General features: G+C 34.5%; 1 pseudogene; it reads left to right on the top strand.

The window, feature by feature from the left end:
• Positions 1–737: 737 nt before the first annotated feature.
• LOC125343032 lies at positions 738–1,444 on the top strand (annotated as a pseudogene).
• The last annotated feature ends 9,702 nt before the right edge of the window (positions 1,445–11,146 follow it).

Below are 11,146 nucleotides of genomic sequence, written 5' to 3' on the forward strand. Positions count from 1 at the left end.
AAGTGACAAAAATTGAGGCCCCTATAGGTTTAATCCTTTTTCAAATCCACATAGCTAGTCTTAGTAGTGGACAGAGTAGGTAGTTAATAGCGGAATTAAATGAGTGTTAGTTGTGTTATTATGTGACTTAATTCTACTAATGTATTCCTTTTATAATTAGTATTTAGTAGAATTTTGTATATGTACAAGTCTGTGAATTACTAGTTATCATATGTGTAAGAAACTTCATAGCCATTAGTAGTCACCCCTTGTTCTCTCCATCTTTCAGTCACAGTGGACCAATAGCCTGCTTTCTACCTCTATGAATTTACTTATCCTCTGCCTTTTACGTTAATGATATAATCATACACATGCATTTTATTCTTGAATTCTGTGACTTAGCATAAGGTTTTCAAGGTAAATGCATATTATAGCATATATCAATACTTTTTTCATGATTAATGATAATAGTAATCTATTGCATGGATAATCTATATCATATTTATCCATTCATTACACAATGCAAATTAAGTTCTCTATAATTTTAGACTCATGAATAATTTTTCTGGGAATATTCTTAAATGAGATTTTTGCTGACTTACATTTTCAGTTTATATATATCATATATATTAAATAAATATATAATAATAAAATCACATGGCCATATGTAGTACTATCGTAAAATTTGGGGGGGGACTTCAAAACCATTGGTCACAGACTTTCTGAACTTTAAAAACATTTTAGGAGATCAATCTAAGATGGCGACCGTGGAAGTGGAAACCACTCCTACTCCTAATCCCCCACCTACAGAAGAGGAGAAAACAGAATCTAATCAGGAGGTTGCTAGCCCAAAACACTATATTAAATATCCTTTACAAGACAGATAGACGATGTGGTTTTTTAAAAATGATAAAAGTAAAACTTGGCAAGGAAACCTTCGACTGATCTCTAAGCTTGATACTGTTGAAGACTTTGGGGCTCTGTACAACCATGATTAGTAATTTAATGCCTGGGTGTAACTACTCACTTTTTAATGATGGTATTGAGCCTATGTAGGAAGATGAGAAAAATAAACGGGGAGGATGATGGCTAATTACATTGAACAAACAGCAGACATGAAGTCACCTCTATCGCTTTTGGCTAGAGATACTGCTGTGCCTTATTGGAGAATCTTTCGGCTACTACTGTCATGATGTTTGTGGAGCTGTTGTTAATGTTAGAGCTAAAGGCCATAAGATAGCAATATGGACTACTGAAAGTGAAAAAAGAGAGACTGTTGCACACATAGGGAGGGTATACGAGGAAAGGTTAGGACTTCTTCCAAAAAGATAGTGATTGGTTATCAGTTCCATGCAGACACAGCTACTAAGAGAGCTCCACCAAGAAAAATAAGTTTGTTGTTAAGAAGACACCTTCCGAGTGTTCTCATAGGAGACAGCATCAAGCAATCCAGATTGGGAGCTGAACCAAAGGCTCATCAAAGCAGAGTGGACTGCATTTAAATTTGATTCAATCTAAATGTTACTGAGATATAAGAGAAGTCTCACTTGCCTTTGTCTTGTATTCCTGTGTTCATTTTCTTTTAACTTTGGCTAGAGTGTCCACTATACCAATCAAAGAATTAGAGTACACATCATGCCCAGAATCTAGAAATGTCTTTTTGGCTCACTCTGTAAAAGCCTAGTAGAATTTCCTTTACAGACACATCTGCCCATCCACAATATTCAAAAAGAACTTGCATTTCTATACCTTACTAGGAAAAAAAAATCTATGTATGTTCCATTTTACACAGAAGCATATTTTGCTGGTTTGAAAGAATATGATGCATATAGTTTTCTAGCAATTTTCTTTGTTTCTTTTTACAGCAGTATCTTTGCTGTACTCTTGCTGATGGCTGATAGATTTTAATTTGTTTACCTACTTGATAATATTAGTGATTTTGATTTCTGTTTTTCATTTGTTTTGCTTTTTTTTCTCATGTAACATTGGTGAAGGAATATGACACAAAGGTGGAATAAATATAAATTTTGGGCATTCTTTGCTAACTTTTTGGTTCTTTTAACTACAAAGCATTGCTTCAATTTATGCAGTTTCATGATTGATGTCTATGTGATTTCTGAAACAATTGTGGATTGTAAAAAATGTAACATCATAATTACAATCCTAACTAGGATTACTGTGTCTGTTTTTGTATCTTTATGCTGTATGTTAACATTTTATATTACTTAGGTTATTTTGCTTTGGTTGAAAATGGCTTAAGTAGGGAAGCAGTCTCATTCTTACTAAGACAGTGTACAAAAAAATGTACATAAAATGTATACAGTCCATTCGTCTACTGAGGGGCATCTGGGTTGGTTCCATATTCTAGCAATGACAAATTGTGCTGCAATGAACACTGTTGTGCTGGTGGCTTTAGTGTGTTCTTGTTTGTGGTCTTTGGGTAGATTCCCAAAAATGGGGCTGCTAGGTCATAGGGGAGCTCTATGTTTACCTTTCTGAGGAATCTCCATACTGCTTGCCAGAGTGGCTGAACCAGTTTACATTCCCACCAACAAAGTAAGAGAGTTCCCTTTTGGCCACATCCCCTCTGGCATTTGTTATTGTTAGTTTTCTTGATATAGGACATTCTTACTGGGGTGAGATGGAATCTCAATGTTGTTTAGATGTGCATTTCTTTTATGGCCAGTGATGTAGAGCACTTTTTCATGTCTCTTGGCCATTCTCATTTCCTCATCAGAGCAGTCTCTTTTTAAGTCTCTAGCCCATTTGATGAGGGGGCTATTGGTTCTTTGTGGTTTTGTTTTGGAGTAAGGTAATTTTTTTAGTTCTGCATATATTTCAGATGTGAGGCCTTTGTCTGTTGTATAGCCAGTAAAGATCTTTTCCCAATCTGTGGGCTTTCTGTTTATCTTGAGAGCCATGTCCTTTGCCCTGCAGAAGCTCTGCAGTTTGATGCAGTCCCGTTTGTCCATCCTTTCTCTGATTTGTAGCCTTTCTAGGTCTTTGTTAAGGAAGTTCTGTCCTGTGCCAAGGAGCCCAAGTGTTTCTCCTACTCATTCCTTTAGTGTTTTCAGAGCGTCTGTTTTGATTTCGAGGTCTTTGATACATTTGGACTTGATTTTGGTTCACGGTGATACATAAGGATCTAGTTTGAGTTTGTTGCATGTGTTGAACCAGTTTTGCCAGCACCATTTGTTAAAGAGGCTATCTTTCTTCCAGACTATATTTTTAGCTCCTTTATCTAAGATTAAGTAGGCGTAGTTCTGTGGGTTCATTTCTGGGTCTTCAATTCTGTTCCATTGGTCTTCAGGCCTGTTCCGGTGCCAACACCAAGCTGGTTTTGTTACAATAGCTTTATAATACAGCTTGAAGTTGGGTATTGTAATGCCTCCAGCACTGTTCTTTCTGCTTAGGATTGTTTTTGCTATTCTGGGTCTTTTATTGAAAATGTGGTACATATACACAATAGAATTTTATGCCTCTATTAGAAAGAATGACATTGCCCCATTCGTAAGGAAATGGAAGGACTTAGAAAAAATTATACTAAGTGAAGTGAGCCAGACCCAAAGAAACATGGACTCTATGGTATCCCTCATTGGGAATAATTAGGACAGGTTTAGGCCAGTCAGAGCAGAGGATCACAAGAGCCCAATACCTATACCCTTATGAACACACAAGATGATGCTAAGTGAAATGAACTTTATGTTATGGAAACGATTGTTATAACACTGTTGTAACTATTCTCAATGTGCTATATGTAACCATAGCTTCTACTATTGATGATCTTCTTGTATCCCCTTCCTGTGGTGTACCTGCACTATCTCTGTATCTTATCTGAGTACATTGGAAACCTTGTATACTGGTATTAGAACTAGGAAACTGAAAGGGTTTACACAGGGTAAAAAAGACAAACGACTACAAAAGCAATACTTGCAAAATTGTTTGGTGTAAATGAACTGAACAACTTGTGGGGGGAAATGGGGATGGTGGAGGGGGCAATGAGGGAGGAGGAAATAAACTGTACATGAAATGTATCCAATGCCTAACATATGAAACTGTAACCTCTCTGTACATCAGTTTGACAATAATTTTTTTTTAATGTATACAGTCATTTGGCTTTTAGACAAGTACATTTTTCATTTTATTTCAACATCTTTATAGAAGGAGTTTGTACTTATTATTGCAAGGCAGTCTCTATTGTGTCTTCTCTTGTAGTGTCTTCCATATGAACAGCGTAAGTTTGGAGCACTAGTTTAATGATTATATTTATTAAAATTTTAATAAATCGCATTCATATATGTTGAATTAAACTGATGTGGCTATCTTTTATTTTTGTAGTCAAGGCACCTACTCCCATCCTAGGTAACTAATGTACTTTCACTATGTTAAAATTCATGAGAATTGGGATTTTCATGAATCACCATTTAATAGGAACCTTGGTTGTACAAGTTGGTTGCGGAATTAAAATATACTTACATTACATAAGGGTCAGAATGGTAGCACAGAGAATAAAAAAAGGTGGTAGGGACATATGCATTAAGAATTTTATTAATGTTGCTATCTAAAAAGAATGTAATGAATGAGTATTTACAGATATTTACATTGGTTAATTGTTGTAGTATGGATTTCTGTACACTTGAAAACTTGATCTACTCTGTTGGTATCATTTGAAAGCAACTTGAAAATATTTTGTTGACAGTGCATATTTGTGCATATAGTTCAGATCTTGTGAAATGAAATGTGACTACTGTAGGCAAAGGCTAAGCCTAATTGTAGGTAGCAGAATGGAAATCAAAGATGAGGAAAATTTGTCTTTTAAGTGTTAATTATGAATTCATTGTTTTCAAATTGATAAACTTGCAAAATATCCTCATAAAATAAAAATAAAATGAATAAAAACATTTTAGTACTTACAATGTTTTAAATTCTATTAAAATACAGATCACTTGTATTGAGGAAGTTGAGGGATTGAGGAAAAAGGAGTCTAGAATCAGAAGTGTTTCCAAACAAGTAGGTCCAGAATGCTCCCTTTTGCAATGTAATGAACTACCTTTATTACCACTAAAACAAGAAAAATTACATGACTGGTGTAATTTGTTATTTTCCTTATGTAGGAGTAATTTTTCATCCATCATTCTGGGAACGGCTAAGGGATCTCCTGCTGTGATTGCCTAAGGCTCAGTTACTTACATATAAGAATACACTGTATTTTCTATTTAGATATCAAGCATACTTGTAGTTCACTATATATGAAGACCCCCCTTTTGCCAAATTCATTATTCAAGTATGGAGGCTAATTTCGCTAGGGTGATATTTTTCTATGTGAAATAAAAAATAATACTGCAAAGTTGAATTAAAAATTCTTTAGACAATGCCTAACGTATGAAACTGTAACCTCTCTGTACATCAGTTTGAAAATAAAATAAAATTCGTTAGAACATTGAGCTTCTTAAAACCCTACAATATCTTCCCTTCTTGCAAGGAAATATGTCCAGTTAGCCAATGGATTATATTTAAGAATTGGTTGAAATGATGACCAAATAGCCATAAGAATTTAAGGACGAATCTCTACAGAGAATAACTGCTTCCTAAACCATTGAAATATTTTCTTTGGTTTTGGACATTTAACATAGATACCCACATAACATTAAAGAATCCGCAATGATTTCCTTAGTGGTGTCGTTCTGTGCTTATGGTTGTGTGTTTTAAAGTCAGTGATACTTTGCAACATTCTTCAATAAATATCATAAATACTTGTATAAAAACAAAAGAAACCATTTCAGAAAAAAATAAGACTGTTTTCCATAGAGTTTAATGTTCTCCTCTATATTTCTACATGTGTGGAGTTTATTGTTTGTAGCGTTTGAAGATGGCCCTTTTTGGTTTTTGCTTGTTTTGTATTACTGAAAGTTGAGTCGAGTACATTGATTATGCTTGTCAAATTTTCTACTACTTAATTATTTTCCATTCCTGATTATAATTTCTGTGTTGTTTGCTCCATGTCACCTTATTTAATAGAACTTCTCCATTATTTTCTAATTGGAAGTGTTATTCTCTAGACTATGTTATTATTCACTGTATATGATGATGCTAAAAAATTCAAAGTTATGTGATTTGTTGAAGTTTCCTAAGTTAAGCTTGATGAGGGAATCAATCTTATCTACTCTTTATAAAAATGTAATCCTTATTTCTTTTTTATTTCTTGAGTAATGTTTCATGTTTCCAATCACAAAAAGTTAGAGACAGAGACTAGGTCTGATGTTGCTCAAGATGAATCTCTAGAATATCAATGTATTTTTAACCCAAATTTTACTCCTCTGGGTAAACAAAAAGACAACAAATCACACAATTGGATGAGGTGTGGAGTAAAGGGAAATAAATTTTTCCAACATCCAAACCCCATGACTTTGATAATTTATGTCCCAAGAGTTAGTGGAAGAAAGTTTGTGTTAAACATGTCAAAGAAACAGGACATGTACTATTGGTTGTTACACACAGCTATCTTAAAAACTACAGTATTAAGCTCAACACTAGTGGTTTACATCTGTAACCCTAGCTACTCAGAGGGCTGAAATCAGAGAATCAGGGTTCAAGCCAGACTGGGCAGAAAAGTCTGTAAGACTCATATTGCCAATTCACTACCAAAAACGCTGGAAATGGAGCTCTGGCTCAAGTGGTAGAGTACTAGCCTTCAGCAAAAAGAAGACTCAGGATCTGTGACCAGATCCTGAGATTCAGGAACGGAACACACATGCATGCATGCACGCACACACCCATACACGCATGTACACACACACACACACACACAAACGCACACACAACCCATATAGTGTTTCCTTAAGATATTGTTCAGCACTAAAACATAACAAACTATTTCTTTTATATGCCTACAAAAGTTACTGAAAGTACAAACATGATGTAATTCTAGCTAAACTACCACCTTCCTTCCTATGGTTTCTTAAATAGACTAAGGAGTGTAAGGAACACTGTTTTATATAAAGGGAATATTGTTGGAATTTTTTATTCTTTGAATTTTTATTAAATTCTTCCAGAGATTTATTTGTTATATTCTGCTCCTCTGAGAACCAATGTATATGATTTCTGTGAGCTTCTTATATTTTCAGTGCATTTTGTGGTTTTGGCTATTTTTCACTTTCTTTTTCAACGTTGTCAGCTTAGACAATTTTCTGATAATAGTGATTTTCCATAGAAATTCAATTTAATCTACTGGTACAAATTTGCAAATAGGGGCTTCTGATTTTGAAAATGAGAGTTTTCTTTAATAAGCACATCTTTTAATAACTTTTTATTTTTGGAAATGGTTTTGATGCCTCAATCATTTTTCTCTATTAGTATTTTGTTTCCTGTGTGTCATCCTGGTGCTTTTGTCAAAGCTAAGAAATTGGCATCGGTTCATTTCTATTAACAAAATGATGTGACATCTTAATAACTCCTCTCTGCTTCTTTGAGAAATCTAAATCTTCTTTGAAGACAGATTTCTGAAAATAGCAGTTGATGATTTAGGAAGTCATTGATTATGATTTCAGTAAAATTCTTTCTTTAAAATAAGTTATATGCAGGAACCAAAATAAAGTACAATTATTAAATTTCTATTATACAAGTTATTTGAAATAGAGAATTCACCTACTTTTACAGTATAAACAGCTGGGAGCATTTTATAGATTTACATTTAATAGTTTTTATTTTTCAAAATAAGGTTTGGAAACTAAGTTTATCAGACTTTTTTTTATAAAAAAACATTTTAGGTCATTTGATCTTCAAATAACCTTTATCAGTGGATTCTGGTTGTTTGGTTTCTTTTAAATCCAGCAATTTCACTCTAAAGCAGTGTTAATCTGTTTATTTTCATAAACACAAAAATTTAATTCAAATAAATTTTCTCAATCTTCTTTATTTTGATTATTGAATATAATTTAATTAAATTAAATGTAATTATGAATATCTCACCATTCCCAGAAAAATAGAAATTTCAAAGTGTTGGAAACTATTGATCTATGTCAGAAAATGCAGATAAAAGAAACTACATTTAGAAGCGAATTTTAACTTTAGGCAACAGATATGACTAGCTAAAAAAAATTTGTGAGAAGTAAAAGTTCTTAAATCAGACTTATGTGATCAGAAAATCTTAGTGCTTTTCATTGTGGATACAGTTAAATAGGAAGTGATAGTTGTGGTATCCTGTAAGTTAGTATGATAATAGCCTAGTACTTTCTATAATAAAATTTTATGATAAATTGTAAAATAACTGGACTAATCTGGATTTTCCCCATCACAGAGAAATTTATATTGTTTGAGGACATGGGAATGCTAACTATCCTGACTAATTGTTACACTTTGTGTACGAATATAAAATCACCGAATAGTGCATCGTAAGGACAAATATTATGTGGCAATTAGAATGATTGCCCCATATAAAACAGATGAATAAAATTCTGGAGTATTCCAATTGAAATAATTTATTTTATGCTAAATGATATAAGTAATCCACTTGTCCAACTTGAACTTAATGTGCTAAATTAAATGATCTTTGGTTAAATTCAATATTTTTCCTAAACTTTTTCAGAAAGTGCTCTCAATGTGTGTGCATGTGTGTGTATGTCATTATTTTCACTATTGAAGGATTATGTTTACTTACCAATAAAACCAAACCATATTTACAATTTTTAAAATAAAAATTTGCATTCAACTACACGCATGAAAATGCTATTGACTGAAATGAACTTTCTTATTCAAAGATAGACAATTCTTTAAACATTTCAGAGTAGAAACTAAATTGTTCAATTTTTTGCAGTTGTTTGTTACCTTCTATTTAAAAAGAGGAAAGGCATCATCTTGGTGGAGGACACTGATTTTATTATTGTCACTAAAAGTTATTCTGCATAATATAAATTAATAGAATAGCTACATGTCTACCTAGTATTTATTTTTAAAATGACTATATTCCTTTGGAGAACTGCCCATTTGACTGCCACTCTCCCCAATCAAAACATATTTAAGCAAATTATGAGCTTAGTCTTATTTTGTGAAACATGGAATATGTTCAGGTGGGGATTTTTTTTTTGTACTATGTCTTCTGAGACCATTTCCAGAGGGAATATAAATTGCATATATGTGAAAATATTCATTGAGTATACATGAGCAGTGTAAATGTACATGAGCCATAAATCAAGATTTATCTATTTTTAAGTTCATTCTTTTTATTGTACATAACAGAGTTCCAGGATGTTCTAATATTGATAACATGAAATGACATAACATCTGAATTTAAGCTAATATAGGACCAAAAATAAACATTTAAGAGAAATTTAGGGGACCAGGTACAAATAAAAACAGATTTAGAAATTTGTAAGTTCAGTTCACTTGAGTATTGTATTTTAGGTGCATCCTTACTACCTTGATGTTAGAAACCAAATAATTAGCACAGGTTTAGGCTAGTCACAGCAGAGGATCACAAGAGCCTAATAGCTATGCCCCTATGAATGCATAAGGTAATGCTAAGTGACATGAACTCCATGTTATGGAATTGACTGTTATATCATTGTTGTAATCACTTTCAACATGCCATGTGAAACTGTAGCTTTTATTGTTGATGATCCTCTTGTATCCCCTTCCTGTGATTGTACCTGCACTATCACTGTATCTTATCTGAGTACATTGGAAACCGTATATATTGGTATTAGAACTAGGAAAGTGAAAGGGAATACCAAAATTGAGAGACACAGGATAAAAAGACAAACGACTACAAAAGTAATACTTGCAAAACTGTTAGGTGTAAACCAACCGAACAACTCATGGGGGGAAAGGAAGAGGGGAAGGGGGATGGGGGAATGAAGGAGGAGATAACAAACAGTACAAGAAATGTATCCAATGCCTAATGCATGAAACTGTAACCTAACCTCTCTGTACATCACTTTGACAATAAATAAGAAAAAAATAAAATACAAAAGAAAAAAAAAAACAACTTTGCATATGGTGAACTAAACAATTATTCTTTGAAAATAGAAAGTTGCATGCTTATATGAAAGGTTGAAAGTGTTTTTGCTTATAATAACTTTGTCTCTTATTAAAAAGTAATGCTAAATCTATGAACAAGTTATTTTATTTGTGGATCTACGTCCTGAACTCAAATAGAAAAATTATTTAGAAGATCCAGCTCTATCAGAATCAAAACCAGCATACAACAAATATATCAACACAATCAGGTTGATCATATCACTATTCACGGTACACGAAATATGTTACTGTTGGCATACACTAACTGTACAAGAACGAAAATGTTGTATATGCACCAAATGGATATTATACGCTGTTGGGGTCCTTCGGCCCCAGCGCTCTCCTGGCCAGTGGGAGAGGCGGAGAAGCGCGCCCTGACTGAGGCGGGCCAAGAAAAGGTAAAGGGTGGACAAACAGCCAGCACCCGGCCGCCCTTTTGCCGGAGGACAATCAGACAGCCCAAGAGAGGGTCCCGCACAATCTTGCTTTATTTGGGGGGAGCTTCAGCCTTTAAAGCAGCAGGAAGGGGAGGGGTGTAGGCGCACCTAGCTAGGGACTGAGGGGAGGCCTGAGTTGTCCATCAAGGGTGGAGGGCCAAGGGACCAATCCGAAGAGGCGGCCCAATTCTATGTCACAGCCCACACGACCGCCTCCGGGTTCACCACCAGGCGCCATCTTGGCCACATGTGGTTCCAAGGCTGGGAGGCAGGGCCAGCTAGAACCGCCTTTTCGGTTCCGCACAATAGCCACACATGACCCCGGGGAGGAAGGCAGGAGAGGCTAGCCGGGCGTGCCCCACATCACACCCATAAAAATAAAACCATGTTGACTTCAGGATATCAGTGCAAACGGATATCATATTAAGTGAAATATAGTATAAGAAAACTCAAAAAGGGAATACCAAAATTGAGAGACACAGGGTAAAAAAAGACAAACAACTACAAAAGCAATATTTGAAAAACTGGTGTAAGTGAACTGAACACCTCAGGGGGGGAAAGGGTAAGGGGGAGGGGGAGGGGGGTATGAGGGACAAGGTAACAAACAGTACAAGAAGTGTATCCAATGCCTAACGTATGAAACTGTAACCTCCCTTTACATCAGTTTGACAATAAAAATTTGAAAAAAAAAAAAAGAAACCTCAAAATAGAAATGA

This window comes from Perognathus longimembris, chromosome 28 (assembly GCF_023159225.1).
Source record: "Perognathus longimembris pacificus isolate PPM17 chromosome 28, ASM2315922v1, whole genome shotgun sequence".
In the NCBI taxonomy this organism is placed as follows: Eukaryota; Metazoa; Chordata; class Mammalia; order Rodentia; family Heteromyidae; genus Perognathus; species Perognathus longimembris.